The 16,427-nt window shown below is 37.5% G+C and overlaps 1 protein-coding gene across 8 annotated transcripts in view; it reads left to right on the top strand.

Moving 5' to 3' along the window:
• The window catches only part of TENM2 (teneurin transmembrane protein 2), a 900,957-nt gene that overhangs the window by 678,338 nt on the left and 206,192 nt on the right, over nucleotides 1–16,427 (top strand). The gene's annotated exons all lie outside the window — the stretch shown is intronic.

Genomic DNA, 16,427 nt, shown 5'->3' on the forward strand with positions numbered 1-16,427 from the left:
ACAATGGTTCTTTTTTCTGCATGGACTAATCTAATATCTCATTTGGTGATGAGGTTCTGTATCTAAAAATGCATGTTGCTTCTGCCAGTCTATGTCTGTTCGTGTTTCCAAATCTGTCTGGTTCTGTGCTTACAATGTCACATCTAACTAAGATCTGCTATTTTTCAGCAAATGAATCCTTGTCTTTCAGGACACTGTTTCAAAACATTTGCAGCTCTATCAGTCATGGAATCTGTAGTGCTTAGGGTTTTCCTTAGTTTTCTTTCTGTACTTTTTTTTCTTCTTTTAATTTTTATTTTCAATTTTTATTTTTATTAGCGGGTGCTGACTTTTCATTTTGACAGCCAAAAATTGAGGAACGAAGATGCAATCCCTTTTTAGAAATAAAGGCAAAACAAAGGAAGGCTATTATGGCACCTTATATTTCCTTTTTCTTTTTTTTTTTTTTAACGTAGATATGTGTTGTGCAGTTCCTGTCTATTTAACTAAGTTTATATCTTAGATGCAGTTTCTGTTCTGCCTAAGGGGTCTCTTTCCTGTAACAATACACCTCTGAACAGTGCTGGGGATACTTGTGGTGTGGAACTGTTGGCTTTTGTGGGTGCTCCCAGCACAGCCTTGTAACAGGGGTGTGTGATGGGAGGATGAGACAGTGAGCAGTGGAAAGATCAGATTCAGAGGGGATATAAGGTAAAACTTTTTCCCTAAGCATTGGATTAGAACAGGTGGCCCAGGGAGCCTGTACAGTCTCTGTCCTTGGAGGTTTTCAAGAACAGGTTGGCTAAAATCCTGAGCTTGCTCTGACCTCAGAGCTGCCCTTGCTTGGTAGGAGACTGGACTAGGGACCTCCGGGGAGTTCCTTCCATCCTGAATTATCCCTTAACCTCGTTGAGATATGTTAAAATATAATTGCACAAAGAAATAATGATTCAGAGATTGAGCGTGCTTCTTTTAATAATGCTTGAATTATGAGCATGGTAAAAATGATGCCCATTTTGAGGGGTTTTTAAGAGGTTCAGGGGGATCTGGGGACCTGAAGACCTCAAAATCTGTGATGGGCAACTCAGTAAAAATTATGGAAGTGGGGAGTGGAGAAGTGGGTATGATTTATCTCTGCATCAGTGCAGTTTCATGCCTGAGAACATTCAAGAGTCCTTTGCAGGGGTCATCCCAGTAAGGGGGATCCGGGTGATTGAAGGGTCTTTGTGTTTTCAAAAGTCTCAGAAAAATCTGTCACTAAACATTTTTAAGGAAACTCAAGTAACATAAGGGTAAGAGGGGAGGTAAGTGGTAAGTGGTTATTTGAAAGGCAGTAAGCAGAGGTTGGAGCTCCCCAATGAATTTTCATGGGACATAAAATTACTTGGAGAAGATGGTGAGCTGTGGGGTAAGAAAGGGATGGCAGGGTGGTAAGAATGAGATCAGCCTGTGAGGAACCACAAAAGCACCTGTGAGACCAAGTAACAGGGCTATAAAATGACAGAGGAAATTAGGGCAGAGAAATGTAATGTGATATTCATGGAAAAAGCAGCTCTGGTTCACAGGTTGGTAATGGACCATTACCTGTCTGCAGTGAGGAATTTGGGGTGTGTTTGCTTCCTCTCAGAGCTGGGAACAGCTGAAGAAGGGAATAAAGAACAAAAGAAGGAACATTGCCTAAAGGATGTGGTGGATCAAACATTTTATGAGGGTTTTAAGGGGAATGGGAAAACTAAATGGGAGAGGGATGAAAGAAGTAGAAGCAAATCAAGGTCAGGGAATATGAACTAAAAAAGAGACTTGGAGGATACTTGAGCAGTTGGTACTTGGTATTTGCAGCCCCTTCTGGGACTGAGGGAACCAGCAGGGCTTTTCTTAGGAAGCCAAATGAGGGAAATTGCAGTAAAACAACACCTGAAAATTTGATGGAAGAGCTCTTTATGTTTCATTTTAAATAATAATCACTGTTTCTTTATATCCTTAAAAGCTTTGTGTTTGACAATTGTTTCTGTGGGCTGACCCAAGGAGCCTTTTTGGCATGCTCTAAGCTTTGATTTGTTCATTCTATATTTTAGCAGTTTCCCCCCCACATAGCCCATCTTTAATAAACAGTCGTATAATATATAATGACTTTTAATTTTCAGGGTATAAGAAACAGGTGTCTGGTTTAGTTTTTTTTTTTTTTTAAATTTCAGACCATAGACACATGCATCAGTATTTGATCAGCACTGTGTGTCCAATAGCATGAGCTCTTCTGGACTTAATGCATCCTCTGGTAACTAATAGGCATTTTCTAGTGTTTGGTTTGGGGGTTTTTTTGTTTTTTGCTTTTGTTTTTTTTGTTTGTTTGTTTTTCTGTAGCTCTCACAATGTTTCCTTTACAGAGTTTATAAGGAATACCACAGCTAATGATATTTACAATAAATCTTACCATTTTTTGAGTCTCATCATTATCCTTGAAAGATTTTCAGAGCAGCTTTTACCATCTACACGATAGGGAAAGATATATCATGCTCTGGTTGTAGGTTTGTTTTTTTTCCTTTTTTAATTTTTTTTTTCAATATCTATATTAGTTCCTATGGAAACTTAGCAACATAGATGCAGACATCTGGCAGATAGTAAATAAATGTAAATATTTTGTTTGGATTTGGGGTTGGGTTAAAAAAGAAGATTTATAGATACTTAGATTTAAGGCTTAGATCCCAGATAATCTTTGAATCATTGATAAATATTTGCCAGCGTTTTCTAGGTTCTTCTTTAAACATTTCTATGAGAGTCTTTAAAGTACATGCTGAAGATGAAATATTTGCTGAAGTCTTGTACTAATTGCTTTGTAGAAGTGTCCTCTTGTTTGTCTGATTGTATACTTACACTTGCCTCAACCTCTACAATTACAGGTTAGCTCCTCAGCAGGTTTAAGATGAATCTTTTTGGTTCTGAGGTGATGCTCATCCACGTGTACTGCCCTATGCCCTTCACAATAACCATTCTTAATATATATGGAAAAATCGTTTGCCTAAAAAAATTACCTAATCAAATCTCCTATCAAATGAGCAATCTATTGTTGATGTTAGGAAGGCCTTTAATCTACAATAAATCTTTGTTAGAACTCATCAGAGCTCCCAGTTTGAGAGAAATGTGATTATAGCACTCTTAAAATGACATTACATCATCGGGGTGATTGGTTTATCATTTGGAGAAGTGGCATCAATCATAACCAGCATAACCACACAGTAAATGAATTCAACCTTTCTACTGCAGAACAATGACACAATAATTGCTCAAAATCAGACTTAAAATGAAATCAGAAAATGCACTTTCTTTAAATATGATGTTAACCTAATGGAATATATTATTAAAAATCATGTTTGAGGAAGTTCTATGTAATTAAAAATATGTGAAAATGTATTCCTTTTTTTCTCTCATTAGAACCTGATTTCAGTTGCAGAATCATTTTCTATGCAACAAGATATTATGCTGGTTTTAATTGAACTCCCATCACTTACGTTGCTTGTATTTCTTAATATAATATGCAGCACAATTATATGTGATGAAGGACAAGAGGTTTTTGAAATCTGGTGCACCTGCTGATAGTATTTTGAAAAACACAAATATTATAGAAGAAATGAGACCTTTTATCCTTGAAAAGGTAGTGGATTTTTTTTTTCCCTTTTGAAAGAAGGTCAGTTCCTGTCACACCATTTTCTAGGATGGTTTCTTACAGCTAAAATAGGAATAGGTTTGTTTCTTCTTCCTGTCTGTGTTGTGTATATGTTCTTTCTGGTAACATAAGGTGACTCAGCATGTTGGAATGACATTTTAATGCCTTCACTCATAATACAATGTAACAAGTTGATTTTCAACTTTATAGAGAGAAAAAAAAAGGGGTTTTGTTGTCTGCACCTCTGCTTTTATTATACAGATTTAATTGCTACTAAACCAAACTTTGGACTCTCAACACAATCTTTCATATCTATCTTTCATATAGTGGATCTATAATTGGGCACATTCATCAGCTTCAACCGTTCTTAACAATGAGAAAGTAAAAGTAGAAGCAGAATGATTTTTGGAGTATTTGGATTTTGGGAAAAAATCACCCTAAACTGTGGTTTAGATGTTGCCATGATTCCCAAGAAGTTGAAGTTTAACTGGAAGGGGGACTGTGACCACTTTTTCAGTGTTAACGTGTCTTTTTGGCTCAGAGACAACGATACAAAGCATTTGGCTCAATGGAACAGTATTTGCCCACACAGTAGTTTGGACACTGCTTAAAAGACAATTTGCTTTGATTTTTTCACAAGCAATTGTTGGCAGCAAGGAGAGAGAAGCAGGTTGGCTTGAATGAGATAATTGTTGTTCTTTAATGTTGTCCGAGAGTTAGAGTTGAACTAAAGAATATGGCTCCTTATGCTTATGACCCTATTATGTGGTAATATTATGTAAAATATCAATATTAATTATATTCAGTATAAATATCTTGAAGGATATCCTATATTCAACGGTTACAACCTATCTGTAGAATTTCATTATTGTTAATGTGTAATTACCACCACCTTCGTGCAGTTTAATCCATTTTGTTAAAATCTTCTTTTCTGAAAGAAGCCAGGACTTTCATTAATGCACTGTAACTGGAGGTCTTATTTGAGATCCTCTGTTGAGAGTACTTGGAAGTGTTTGTTTTATAGCCCTCTACAGTCTGGCATCAAATAAAGTAGTAGTTCCAGTTTCTAGTCTATAATGCAAACCCATACAGCAGATATTCATCTTTAAGAAATAAATGAATCCAACAGAAAAATAATTACATCTCCTTCAGGTGATTAAGTATCACCCCCAGCTCAGTGGAGACCACAGTTTCTGTATCTATCAGCTTACAGGACAGAAAATAAAGTAGCAGCAACAAAAATATAGCTCTTTTTTTGTTGCTCTTTTTGGTTTTTTAATCCTCATGAAGGATCGACTTTGGTTTACGTAAGACTAAATAAAAGAGTTTGGATATATTAGTAGGTAGCACTTTGCTCTTTTTGCCAGAAAGACATAGGTTTAAACTGTAGATAAGGCACTTGGAGTGCACAGCTGTCCCAGGGTGATACCGAGTTGCTGGAGGAACTGTTCTGTGATTAACCAGGCACAAAACACTGACAGGAATCTCATGAGTTCAGCACAGGGAAATGCAGAGGCCTGGGGAGGAATAACCCCCCTACCAGGACCTGCTGGGACTGACCAGCAGCTCTGCCCTGGGGGTCCTGGGGAGCAGGGGGTTGACCAGGAGCCAGCAATGTGCTCTGGGGCCAAGCACTGACATTGGTCATGGGCTGTGATCCTTCTCTGCTCTGTGAGACCCTTTTGGAGTGCTGGGTGCAGTTTTGGGCTCCCCAGGACAAGAGGGGCATGAGCTCCCTGGAGCATGTCCAGGAAAGACCACTGAGGTGCTCAAGGGATTGGAGCATCTGCTACATCATGAGAGGCTGAGAGCTGGGACTGTCCTGAGGGCTGGGACTGTCCAGCCTGGAGAAGAAAAGGCTCAGGGCGATCTTATCACAGTGGGGAAGAGTAGCAACAAGGGAGATAAGGAATTAAAATCTGCCTCTCCTTGTCAGTGTGACAAGTGGGGCTGTGAGAAGGGCTGTTGTTTTACTTTAGTGCTTGTTTTTGGTTGTCCTGTTTGTTTACTTTTGGTTTCGTTTTGTTTGGTCTCTGTGCATCACTTCTGAGGTGATGCACAGAGGAACAGCAATCAGAAAGGAAATTTTGGCCTTCTCCACTGTCACTTTTTTGTCCTAACTGCTGTATAAGTTTAAGATTTCAGCAGCATCTTTCTGTAACGTCTTTCAGAAGATTTCATTGTAGAATTTGTTAAGTTATGCTTAGATCAGCAACAGTAAAAGTCAGTTAAGGTTCCAGGTTTGGGGGTTTTTTTTAAATTATTTCAAATACTTTCCTATATATGCCTCAAAAAGGCAGCTGTGTATAAGATTCTGTTTAGGAATAGTACTTCCTATTCAACATACTCACAAGGAAATACCATAAGGAGCTTTCTTCTGATGACATTTTACAGCAATGCAAAAAAGGGTTGTAAATTGAGCATTTTAATTTCTATTTCTAAATTAAGAGTAAATGATGCATGCTTGTTTCTGGGTCAGTTGTTGTTACCATGATTGAGCATTTCAGTGCTATGACCTTTTTCCTACCTTGGCCCCCATGGCTGTTGGGCACTGCCCTGGAAGGAGCAGAAAGCAACACTAATTTGGAGAGTCTGTCTTTAACACTTAATGTAGCTCAAGAGCATAAACCACCCTATATTCCTTACTCTTCTCTTCAGCAGATGAGAATCCAATAAAGATACAGACACTAAAGCCTGTTGGTTTCTGGTGTTTATGCTGTCAAACCTGGCCAAGCTTGGAGGTTTTAAGCAATAGTGTCTCTTACACATGTTGTTTAAACAGTGCAACTATGTAAAAGCAAAGTCTTTTAAGAGGTTTTTTTTCTTTCCAAAGTTGTTTCTAACGCTTAAATTCCCTAAATCCTTAATGACCAGTCACATTCTCATTCTGTTGCATCTCTTGAGCACTGAGTCTAATTTTAGAGCTTGAACTGGAATTGGAAATGGAGGGAACAGCATGAACTGTGTTTTCCCATTGAAACCAAAGGGTGTACTTTTTCTTAAGTATCAGCTCCATGTTGCTGCAACTATTACTGATATTATTGCTGCTGCTAATCTGTGTACCCTGTGGATGATGCCAGCAGATGTCTGAATTTCAGCCAGAAGATGTGATTCCAGATATTAAGATATTGCAGAAACATTATATTTATTAATTTATGAATTTATAATCGTAGCAAACAAATCTCAAACAGAAGGTTCTGTGGTAATAAAAATGATAATGCATTACAAGAAGCTATAGAATGGAAAACAGACTCTAATTCTGTTGTTTATGTATTTGTCTTTTTCTTAAGCTCACCATGGTTTTGAGAGCTGGAAAGGTTTTTCTGAGCTGCTTTTATATCATTTTAGTTTAAGGCTTGTAAATGTGTCAAACTGGAAACCTCTGTAGCAGTAAAAGTCCCACAGCAATGCAGCTGCAGCACTAACTTTCCAAGGTTCTGTTTCTCCAGTATATTGCTCTGTTTTCTGATCTCTACCATGATGGTTGGGACACAGCTTGGTGACTGTGGCCAGTCAGGCCTTGTTTTTTCTCATTGCCAATATTTATTCTGTCTCCTGGCAGCTGCTTAGAGATCACCAATAACAGTGAAACTTTTGAAAACTTTTGAAGCTTTCGAAACTTAAAGACTAGATACTTTTGCTCTGTGTCATTGCACCAAGAAAATGGGTGCCTAGACTTGGTACCGCACTTGAAAACTGGAAGGCACTGAGGATATTACAATTATAAGCAGAAAAACTCAGTGGTTTTTGCTTTTTCTTTCATATGCTGAGTTCAGACATTTGTGTGTTTTAACTCTGTGTGTGGAAAACTGTTCTTGCTAATGCTCTCTGCTGTAAGTCTTGCTGTGTGGGAAGAATTTTTCAGGCTTTGTGATAATTTTGTCTTTTGATCCAGAGTCCTTAATCTTCTGAACTGCATCTCCTTTTCACTGGCAGTGGCACAGTCCTAACAAGTTCCATAGTGGATAGTGCTGCTGTTTATATGGAAAGGCAACATTTAGAAAACATTTCATGTTTTTAGCTGTTACCAACACAATTTGGTAGCTGATTGAAAGTGAAGAGTCGAGCATATGCAAGCTGTTTGCGCTTCAGGGGCTACAAAGTAGAGAACCTAAAATTTAGGGTAAAATTCTTTTAAAGAATTTTTTGCAATATTTGTGCACAGAAGGTTCTGTGGGTGGCTTGGTTGGCTGGTTTTGTAATAACAGAAAGTTATTAGCTTCATTCTTTCTCCCTATAAATCCAAATAAGTGCCGTTACAAACACTTGAAGGCAAGGAGACACTTTTCATCTGAGTCAATAACTTGTCTTATGGATTTCCTGATTTTGATAAGCTTTATTTAAATGATAAATTGTGCAGTTATCTAGTGCTTAATTATTACTCCTAGTTATAAAATTACATTAATAGATTTACAGTTTTATTTACCCGTTTCTAATATGCTTATAAATATTAGCATTTTATCAGGCAAACCTGTAAATATGTCACCTATTTATCACATTAACATCTCTAGAAACTGAGTTTGTCTTCATATAAAGCAAGATGAAATCAATAGAAATTAGGACTTCTTTTCCTTTAGAAGATATTCAATCTTATTCTAAGAACTGCAGGAGGTGGAGACCTCACCACATCACTGTAAAAACTGCTCAGTGGTTATTAATTATTCTCACTGTTATTTTTTTTCCCAGTATTCATGCCTGACTCTCTGCCTGACAGTTCTCCCATGCATGTCTTCTACATCCCTTCAGCATAAACAGAAAGAGATCTGGACTCTGTCACTTCACTCTGAATATTTTTCCCTTTCTCTTTACCTGCTGCAGCCCTGTTGCCCTTTGGGATCAGGTAGTTTAGAAAGGGTTTGCACATACAGCTTTATTGATGAAACCCTCCACTGAAAACAGGGCTCATCCAAGCAAAATATCCTTTCCTGTTACTCCCTACCCAGTTTCTCAAATGTATGAAGCCATACTGTAAAGAGGACTCCTTTGCCTGCATCACTGCATCTTCTACTGCCTTTTGCTGCTGAATGCTGTTGTAGAGCAGGATTTTCTCTTTATAAGTCTCAACTTGAGCAACCTTGTGCAGCCACTGCTACAGTAGGAATTTAACAAAAGCCTGTGGTTCTTGCACTAAACAGCTCTTTTATCTGATGCAGGATTACACACATGCCCTGGGGAAGGGAGCAGGATGGAGGTGCACAACCACAGGGTTGATGTTGGGAGACTGAGCACATGTGGAGGGGGGCTGCATTCAGAGCTGAGCATGAGGTTTCTTTGGGTCTCTCTGTGCTGATGCTCTGTGCTTGCACCATGTCTGCCCTCATATGGCCAGTGCAATCTAAAAAGTCAGGAACTGAAGTGCAAGTCTTGAAATGGCCATTTCCTGTGTTCTTTGTCTGAAATCATCACGTACTAAAACCAAAGGTGAGGGGTTATATCTTTTTCTCATGTAAGCTAATCAACCAGACAATATTGCCTTTTTTATTACATTACAATTATGTCTGATTTATTTTTCTGCCAGATTCTTACACAGAAAAGCTGAGGACTTTGTTTATATATGTTAATTACTGGCCTGAGTAAACGCTTACTTTTTCAGATCACTTGATATCAAAGCAGGGAGGGAATCCTGCTCCGTGTGGTCAGCTCCCCAAATGATTCCACAGCTCAGTCTGTGACATCCACACGTGAATGAAATTTTGTCTCTTGCTCTGTTCTGTTTGGAGTTCTGTGTTTTCTTCCAGTCTGCAGCAACGTTGCACTTGCTCCCAGTTCCCAAGGTTGCTTTTATTGCAGTGACCTTTTCCATCCACCTAGGATGCTATTTGTCATTCCACTCTCCTTCGATCCCTGCCTCGCCCCACCAAGGTATTGCCTCACATGCTGCTCCTGTACAATAGTTCCTCTCTGTTTTAATGAATTTTTGCTGGGCTGGAACTGTGTGATTTTTCAGTAACTGAGCTTTTCTCTACTTTTATTCAGGTTAGATCTAGTGATTTGAGAAATAAATAAATACATACCTACAAGCAGAACCATAACAGCATCTTTTGTGATTGTAGTGATAACTGATACTCACCTTCCATATTTTGGATCTGAAAAAAAAACTAGTAAAAGGAAGGAAAATTGGCAATTTGGTATGGAATTGGTGCTGTTTTGAGAAGACTCCTTGTCCCTCATGCTATGCTAATTTAGGAGCAATACCTAGAACACTAGAAAATTAATAACTTTTTATAAATTACTAAAAAGCAACGTGTGGGTATAGAAACCTATATATACCATATCCCTAAGAGTTAGGAGCTCTTTAATCTGCTGACAGATCTTTCAAAATCTGCAAAAGAGAGACTGGATTGCTGTGAACTACCATGTCCCAGAAATTCCACTCATAATAACAGAAAGTTCAGTATTATCTCATTACTCCCTAAGAAAAAACATTTATGACCTTGTTATTTTGAAAGGCCCTTCCTTCTTGGTCTTCAGTCTTCAGACTGGAGGACAGTTGTTAGTATGGAATAAAATGGGAAGTCCCAACTCCAAATCCACACGATCTGGGAAGAACTCAGAACTCTGGACTTTAATATTGCATACTGAATGAATTAAATCTGTAATGTATATGCCATGGTAATTATTTTTGGGTTTACAAATAACATATTCTTCTGGAATCAGCAGGAATTTTGTACACTAAACACCAGGCTAAGTCCTCAGTTCTGTAATGAGGTGTGAAACATTCTGCCTAAAAAAACAGTGTTTAAGCCTGTTGGTTATTACTTGTTCTCACAAACAGGTGGATAATTGTTTTACTTGGCACAAATCTGTCAATTTTAGGGATTAGCAAACACAAAAAGGTGTCAAAATCTTTGTTAGTTTGTGAGCTTTAGGTTTCTGAAAACATAATTTACAAAAGTGAAGAGAAGGGAGTTTGGGGAGTTTGAGCACAAGTAGTAAATGATGGCTTGGAGTTATTCTATCAGGTGCTGGGACTGGACATATAAATGCTTAGTGACCCTGCAATACAGGTTTCATCATCTCCTGGCACTGTGTTTTTCAGTGTAGCTGAAAAACTTGCTTCAAAACCAAAAGGGAGTAACGTGGAGGCCAAAGAAATGAAAAGGTAAAACTTAAGAGGGATGAAACAAGAAATCTGGACATTTTAAATTAGCATATTTGGTTAGGAACAGCAATATGAAGCACTTCAATGTGAAGGAAAATGTGAGTTGGGTTTTTTTTCCCCTCTGAATTTCAAACTTTTTGTTTAACTTTTCAGTGCGGGTTAAAAAACAAAAAGTAAAAACAGACTTAAATCCTCAAAATGAGAGGTGAAAAAAATTTGCTTAAAAATCTTCCAGATGAAATGATTCAGCATTTCAAAAATCATTATAGTTTATGCATTTTCCAAATCTTTTGTCCCTTCTTCCTTTAGCTTTTCTAGCTAAAATTGTAGAAAAAATTCTATTAGATAATCATGAATAGTTTGTCTCCTTGTGATCTGAGGCAGGCATTTGGCAGAAACCAGGTAAAGAATAGTTATTAATTGGAAAATCCATGAACTTAGTAGACATGGCAAGGCCAGTCAGTTATACTTGTGAGTGCTCTATGCAGCTGGAGAAGATGGTGCAGAGAAAACCAGGCTGCCTTGAAGAAAAGGAGGAATTTCTGAGGCTCTGAGTTTCCAATCTGAGACTGATTTGAAAGCATGATGAGATTATGGAGACTGATGTGTGTAAACAGACTGAGAACTGGTGGTTCTGGTGCTGCAGAAAGACCAGTGAGGGACTGTACTTATAAAGCTAATCTAAGGAAAAGACTCAAAGAGTCTGGCTAGAAACCAACCTCCTAAAAGTGCTCTGTCAGCAGCTCAAGCCCAGTCCCTCTCACAGGTAGCCCAGCTGTTCTTCCAAATGATTTACAGAAAAAAGGTATATAATACAAATCACTAGCAATCGTCACCCAGAAGTACATAAATGGCCACAAAACTTATTTCTTCCCTTGCTCTCCAACTACAGGCCAGTTCTAAATATTTTTCTTTTTCCTTCTTTTTTTTATTGTTGACAGCTGGAAGGATTCCACGTTCTTCATTCTTCAACTCCTCTGAGATCATGCCAGAAACACAAATGCATTAGGGAGTCTTGTTTCATTTTCTTTTTTTGGAACAATTTCCATTAATATCCTGCTGTCACAAAGCAACTGGTGCTGTTTCACAGCTCTTTATCATGGCAGTTTTATTCTGGGGAGCTGCAGGAATTGCTTGTTGGGACCAGGAACCCCAACAGCTCAGGTGACCTCTGGTAAAACTCATCAGTCAAGTTTGGTTCAGCTGATGCCAATTTCTTTGTTTTTAACCTTTAAAATTCCTTGAGGAAACCAGTACTGGCTGTTCCTGCTGGATCAACAGCCTCTGCATTCCGTGGTGTCTTCATATCATATTATAGGTTGGTTTATAGAATAGTATTTCCTTTGTAGGATACACAGATTCAATTCAAATTTCCAATTTCCAAAGGAGTCTGGAGGCAGAAATTCAGAGTCTGGGCAGCTGCTTTGGTGTTTGTTCTCTCTGGGTGTTGGGTTTGTCTGGTTTGGGGAGGAGGGTAGGATACATGTTGGTTTAGGTTGGGTTTTTTGTTTGTTTTTTCAACTAGATGATGATTATATACATTAAATACTTTGTCTTCTGTCTGGGAATCTAAATTTTTGAACTGTTTTTTAATAACAGATCTATTAGGTGCATTTGATTAACAAAACAAGTACATTGCTGTTGATTCTTTTCAGGAATTAATGCTCTATCATGCTGATTTAAATTAACAGGATCTACAGTATTATCACTATCAGGTTTCAGTCTGTGGAAAAACTTCTCAGTTTAATTATTTTTAATTCCCAGAAAATGCTCTCAGGTGGTTTTATGAGAAAGCATCTAAACAGTCTGAGAAAACTGTAGTGAAATGGTGTAATTTCAGATTGTGGTTTCAATGTAGCGTTGTCAAAGAACAGGAACATAATAAATAAAATCAGTGAACTTAAAAAGGAGAACTTCCCCCTCTAGCTTTTCTAACTCTGCCATGTGTTTTCTAAAACTCTCTACATCTGCCTCCATTAGTCTCCAGTCTGAGCAAACGTTAGACTTCTGTTTCTTTTTTCAGATACAAGTTTTTATTTTCTCACTGCAGAGCAAACACAGAGCAAATGTCCTACGTGGAGGCATTTAGTACTTTCCACAACTACCCAACAACAAGAGCCGTGGCTCCCCAGTATTCCTAAAGAAACTGCCAGGTTCTATATGAAATTCTGTACATCTTTTCATAAGATTTGATGCTTTCTCCACCTTTGATTTGCATTTTGAAATCAGCTGAAGACAGGAGACGTCGTTAATTTAGTAGCATGATAACAGTACGTGAATGTTACTAAATATTCCCATGAGTAGAACTCCCAGCAGTGGAGGATGTTTATGGCAAATTGCTCAAACAGGGAAGGACCTGTGGCTCAGCTCTGCCAGGCTCCATGAAATTAAAGGGAACGGATTTTCTTACAGCTCTCCCAGCTGCCTTTTATTAATCCGTGTTATTAGATGACTGTTACAGGCTCTCTAATGATTTCTTGGTTGTACCCTATTCATCAAAATTCACATAATGAAACCACTCGCCTGCTTTTATTTATTCTTAAATCTCGTTTGAGCCACTAACTCGGTGTCTGGTGCTCCTTTTAGCACCTTTTCACGTGGTGATCTCTGTTTCACAGTTACAAAATGTAAACCAAAAGAAAATGGGCTCCATAAGTGAACTCTCATTGCTAAGCAACTTGACATAAGGATGTTAAACTCACACTTACAGGTGATGCACATCAGAATATACATAGTTTTTACGTTGTCTTGATGTAGACTTTAAGATTTTTTTAGTGGAAATTTTTATGTCACAGTTTTTTAGCCAAAAGCCTTAAAAGCTTATTACAGGATTTGAAAAAGAATAGATGATCAAGCTTGAAATAGTAGATTTATTGCCTGGTCCACTGCAAACATTTTGTACTAGTCAAAAGACTCAGAGACAGTGTTATGAAGTTTTTGAATTTAGAAACAAACATCAGGTTCCTGCGCTTTCATTTGTCTCTGTTGAATCCTTTTCATGAGACATTTGAGATTTAATATTGGTAAATGTTAAATCACCAGGGGAAAAAAAAAAAAAAGTAGAGTCTTCTCAAAGATGAGACAAAATAAGAAATATCAGGCTGTTGCTTTTAATGAAAGTAAAGTTTTCTGAGTACTGAAAGAGCTCCAAAAAAGCCATGGGAATACTTAGATATCAGTGGCTCAGAGGAACATATAGTTCTGCTGTGTCATTGTAGGGAATTGTTATGCATCACATAGGCATTATTGAGGTAATCAATTAATCAGAAATTTGCATATAATTAAAACTGCGTAAGTAAAGATTTCCGGAAATAAAATTGCGTATCCACTTATAAACACAACACTGATGATGAAAAAAAAACTTTGTGCAATGAAGCAAATTAAAATAGCAGTGGGCTTCTAGTTGAACTTGGAATGTCCAAGTGTCTTCTGAAAAAGTAATGGAATTTCACAGGTTCAAAATGGAATTTCACTGCTCCAGAAAATGGGTCCAGGAGACCTGATAATGCAGGGAATGAGCTGGCAGTTAAATAGGTGCACATAAGTATTAGGGGTTTTTTTCAGAAACCTTCAAAATCTTGCAGCCTTTAAAGTGATCGTTATCTGTAAACTTTTATCTGTAACGTGATAGAAAATTGTGAAAGAATTTAGCAGAGTTATGCTATTGAAAACAAAAAAAAAATTAAGTATTCTGTAGGATTGTTATTTTATTAGAGTGGTTGAATTTGCCAGTTAAGAATATACTTGAGGAGTCTTTGAAGGTGATTTAATTTTCAAATATGATGGACTGTATAGCTCCAATCTTATATGTGGCCATTAGTTTAGAAAAAAAAAGGCTATTTATTTGGAATACTTACTTTTTTTCTCATGAGGAAAATAAGTCAATCCCTGTTTTTAAACCACTAAGCACTCTTTTTAACCCCACTGTTAAATTATTTTAAGGCTATTATAACTTTTGCTATTAGCAGGGTTTCAGCACATATTACTTAATAGATATTTATATTGCTAGATGTATTTGGTTATTTGTGGTTTGCCCGTATCCAGCCTGGAGACCTATGTAGTTCCTAGGTGATTTTAATATCAAACATATATATATACATATATTCAGGACTGTAATCCCTGTGGGTCATGTTCTCCTTCCCATTTATAGAGGTACTTATGTGGTGTTACCTGGAGTGGGAAAAGCACACTCTGCTGCACAGTTTACTTGGCCTGTATTTTGTCAGTGCCCAGCAGATGGTGGAGACTGTATGTCTAAATTAATGGAAACAAAAATTGCAATAAAAACGCTATATCCAGAGAAATGAAGTCATGTAAACTTAAAAAAAAAATAAAATCAATTAATACGAGCCAAGAAATGATGGAAAGGTGGGTGATGACTGAGACGTTAGTGATGGCAGGACTTTGAGGCATTCTTAAAAATTGTATTCTGTGCCAGATTTCTCAGGAGTTTCAGCTGTCATTTAATCACTCAAATCAGCTTTTAGAGTTTCAGAGGGTCAGAGAAGAGTGAGCTATAGTTCATTTTGAAAACATGCTCATTGTTCAGGCAATTGCTCTTAAAAACCTTACTCCACAGTATTGAATAAGCTGAGAATTGCAATTTTCAGATTTCTGCCTGAAATAGCCTTTGGAGGAGTCCCGTTTAAATCTTCAATTGTTCTTTATTGAGGGGAACGAGGGATCATATAAACATGTTCTCAGATATTTTCATGTCAGAAATGATGTGAAAGCATCTTATCCGTGCTTTACTTCCATTATCTGATGTTGGCTAGAAATTATGTCTTACACGTGGTAATATAACCTTGAAATCCATTAGTCTGGTAGGTGGGAAATGTACAGATGGTGGAATTTGGCAAGTGATTTTGGTAAAGGTCTTCTCTGTTTGAAGTCAGTGATTTGATCGTTGATTTATTTATCACCGGTTTAGTGTAATTTAAATGAAAACTTAATTAAGCGAGCTTTGATTGAAATTCCATACGAAGAATGTAACTGTTGGTAAATGATAATTACTCTCAGAATTGCTAAAGTATTAAAAATGACAGAATGTCTCCTATTACCTGTCTGGCTGCTTTTTTTTTCAGCAGTACCTCTCCAACTCCTCCACTGTGTTTTTCAGAGTGTACTTTTATGTGATAGTGTTCTGTCCTACCAAATTACAGCCTGGCTTAATTACAAACAGCTCTTCAAAACCTGAGTGAACCTCAAATTTTCACAATTATATACATTAGTACTTAGACGTTTCTGCTGCTGTCATTTATCAAGTGCTTGAGCTTATTCAGCATCAATAAAACAGAGTCAGGACTGGAAATGTGGGGGTTGATGTTTAGGTTTAATGATGGAAGGGCAAGCAAGAGGCTGAAGGGAAGAATGCCAAAGCCCTTGAGTTTATTAAAGAGGGAGGTTGAGCAGGAATAAGGAAATGTTCTTTGGGGTGATACGGGGCTGAATGAGAAATGGGACACAGTGCATTTGTAATGTGTTTGAAGTTACCTCCGAGGATTAACCAGTGAGTAAAATCCTCACTCTGAGTGAGGTATTTACATTTATAGCTGCAGTTGACTGAACCTGTATCATCATCTCTATATGTTGATGTGCCCATACACATATGTCCATGGTCACATATGTTATAAATATAAAATGTCCAGTATAGATTGACTTGCTGTACATATATATTATGTATAT

Source organism: Lepidothrix coronata, unplaced genomic scaffold (assembly GCF_001604755.1).
Source record: "Lepidothrix coronata isolate B3197 unplaced genomic scaffold, Lepidothrix_coronata-1.0 Scaffold121, whole genome shotgun sequence".
Classification (NCBI taxonomy): Eukaryota; Metazoa; Chordata; class Aves; order Passeriformes; family Pipridae; genus Lepidothrix; species Lepidothrix coronata.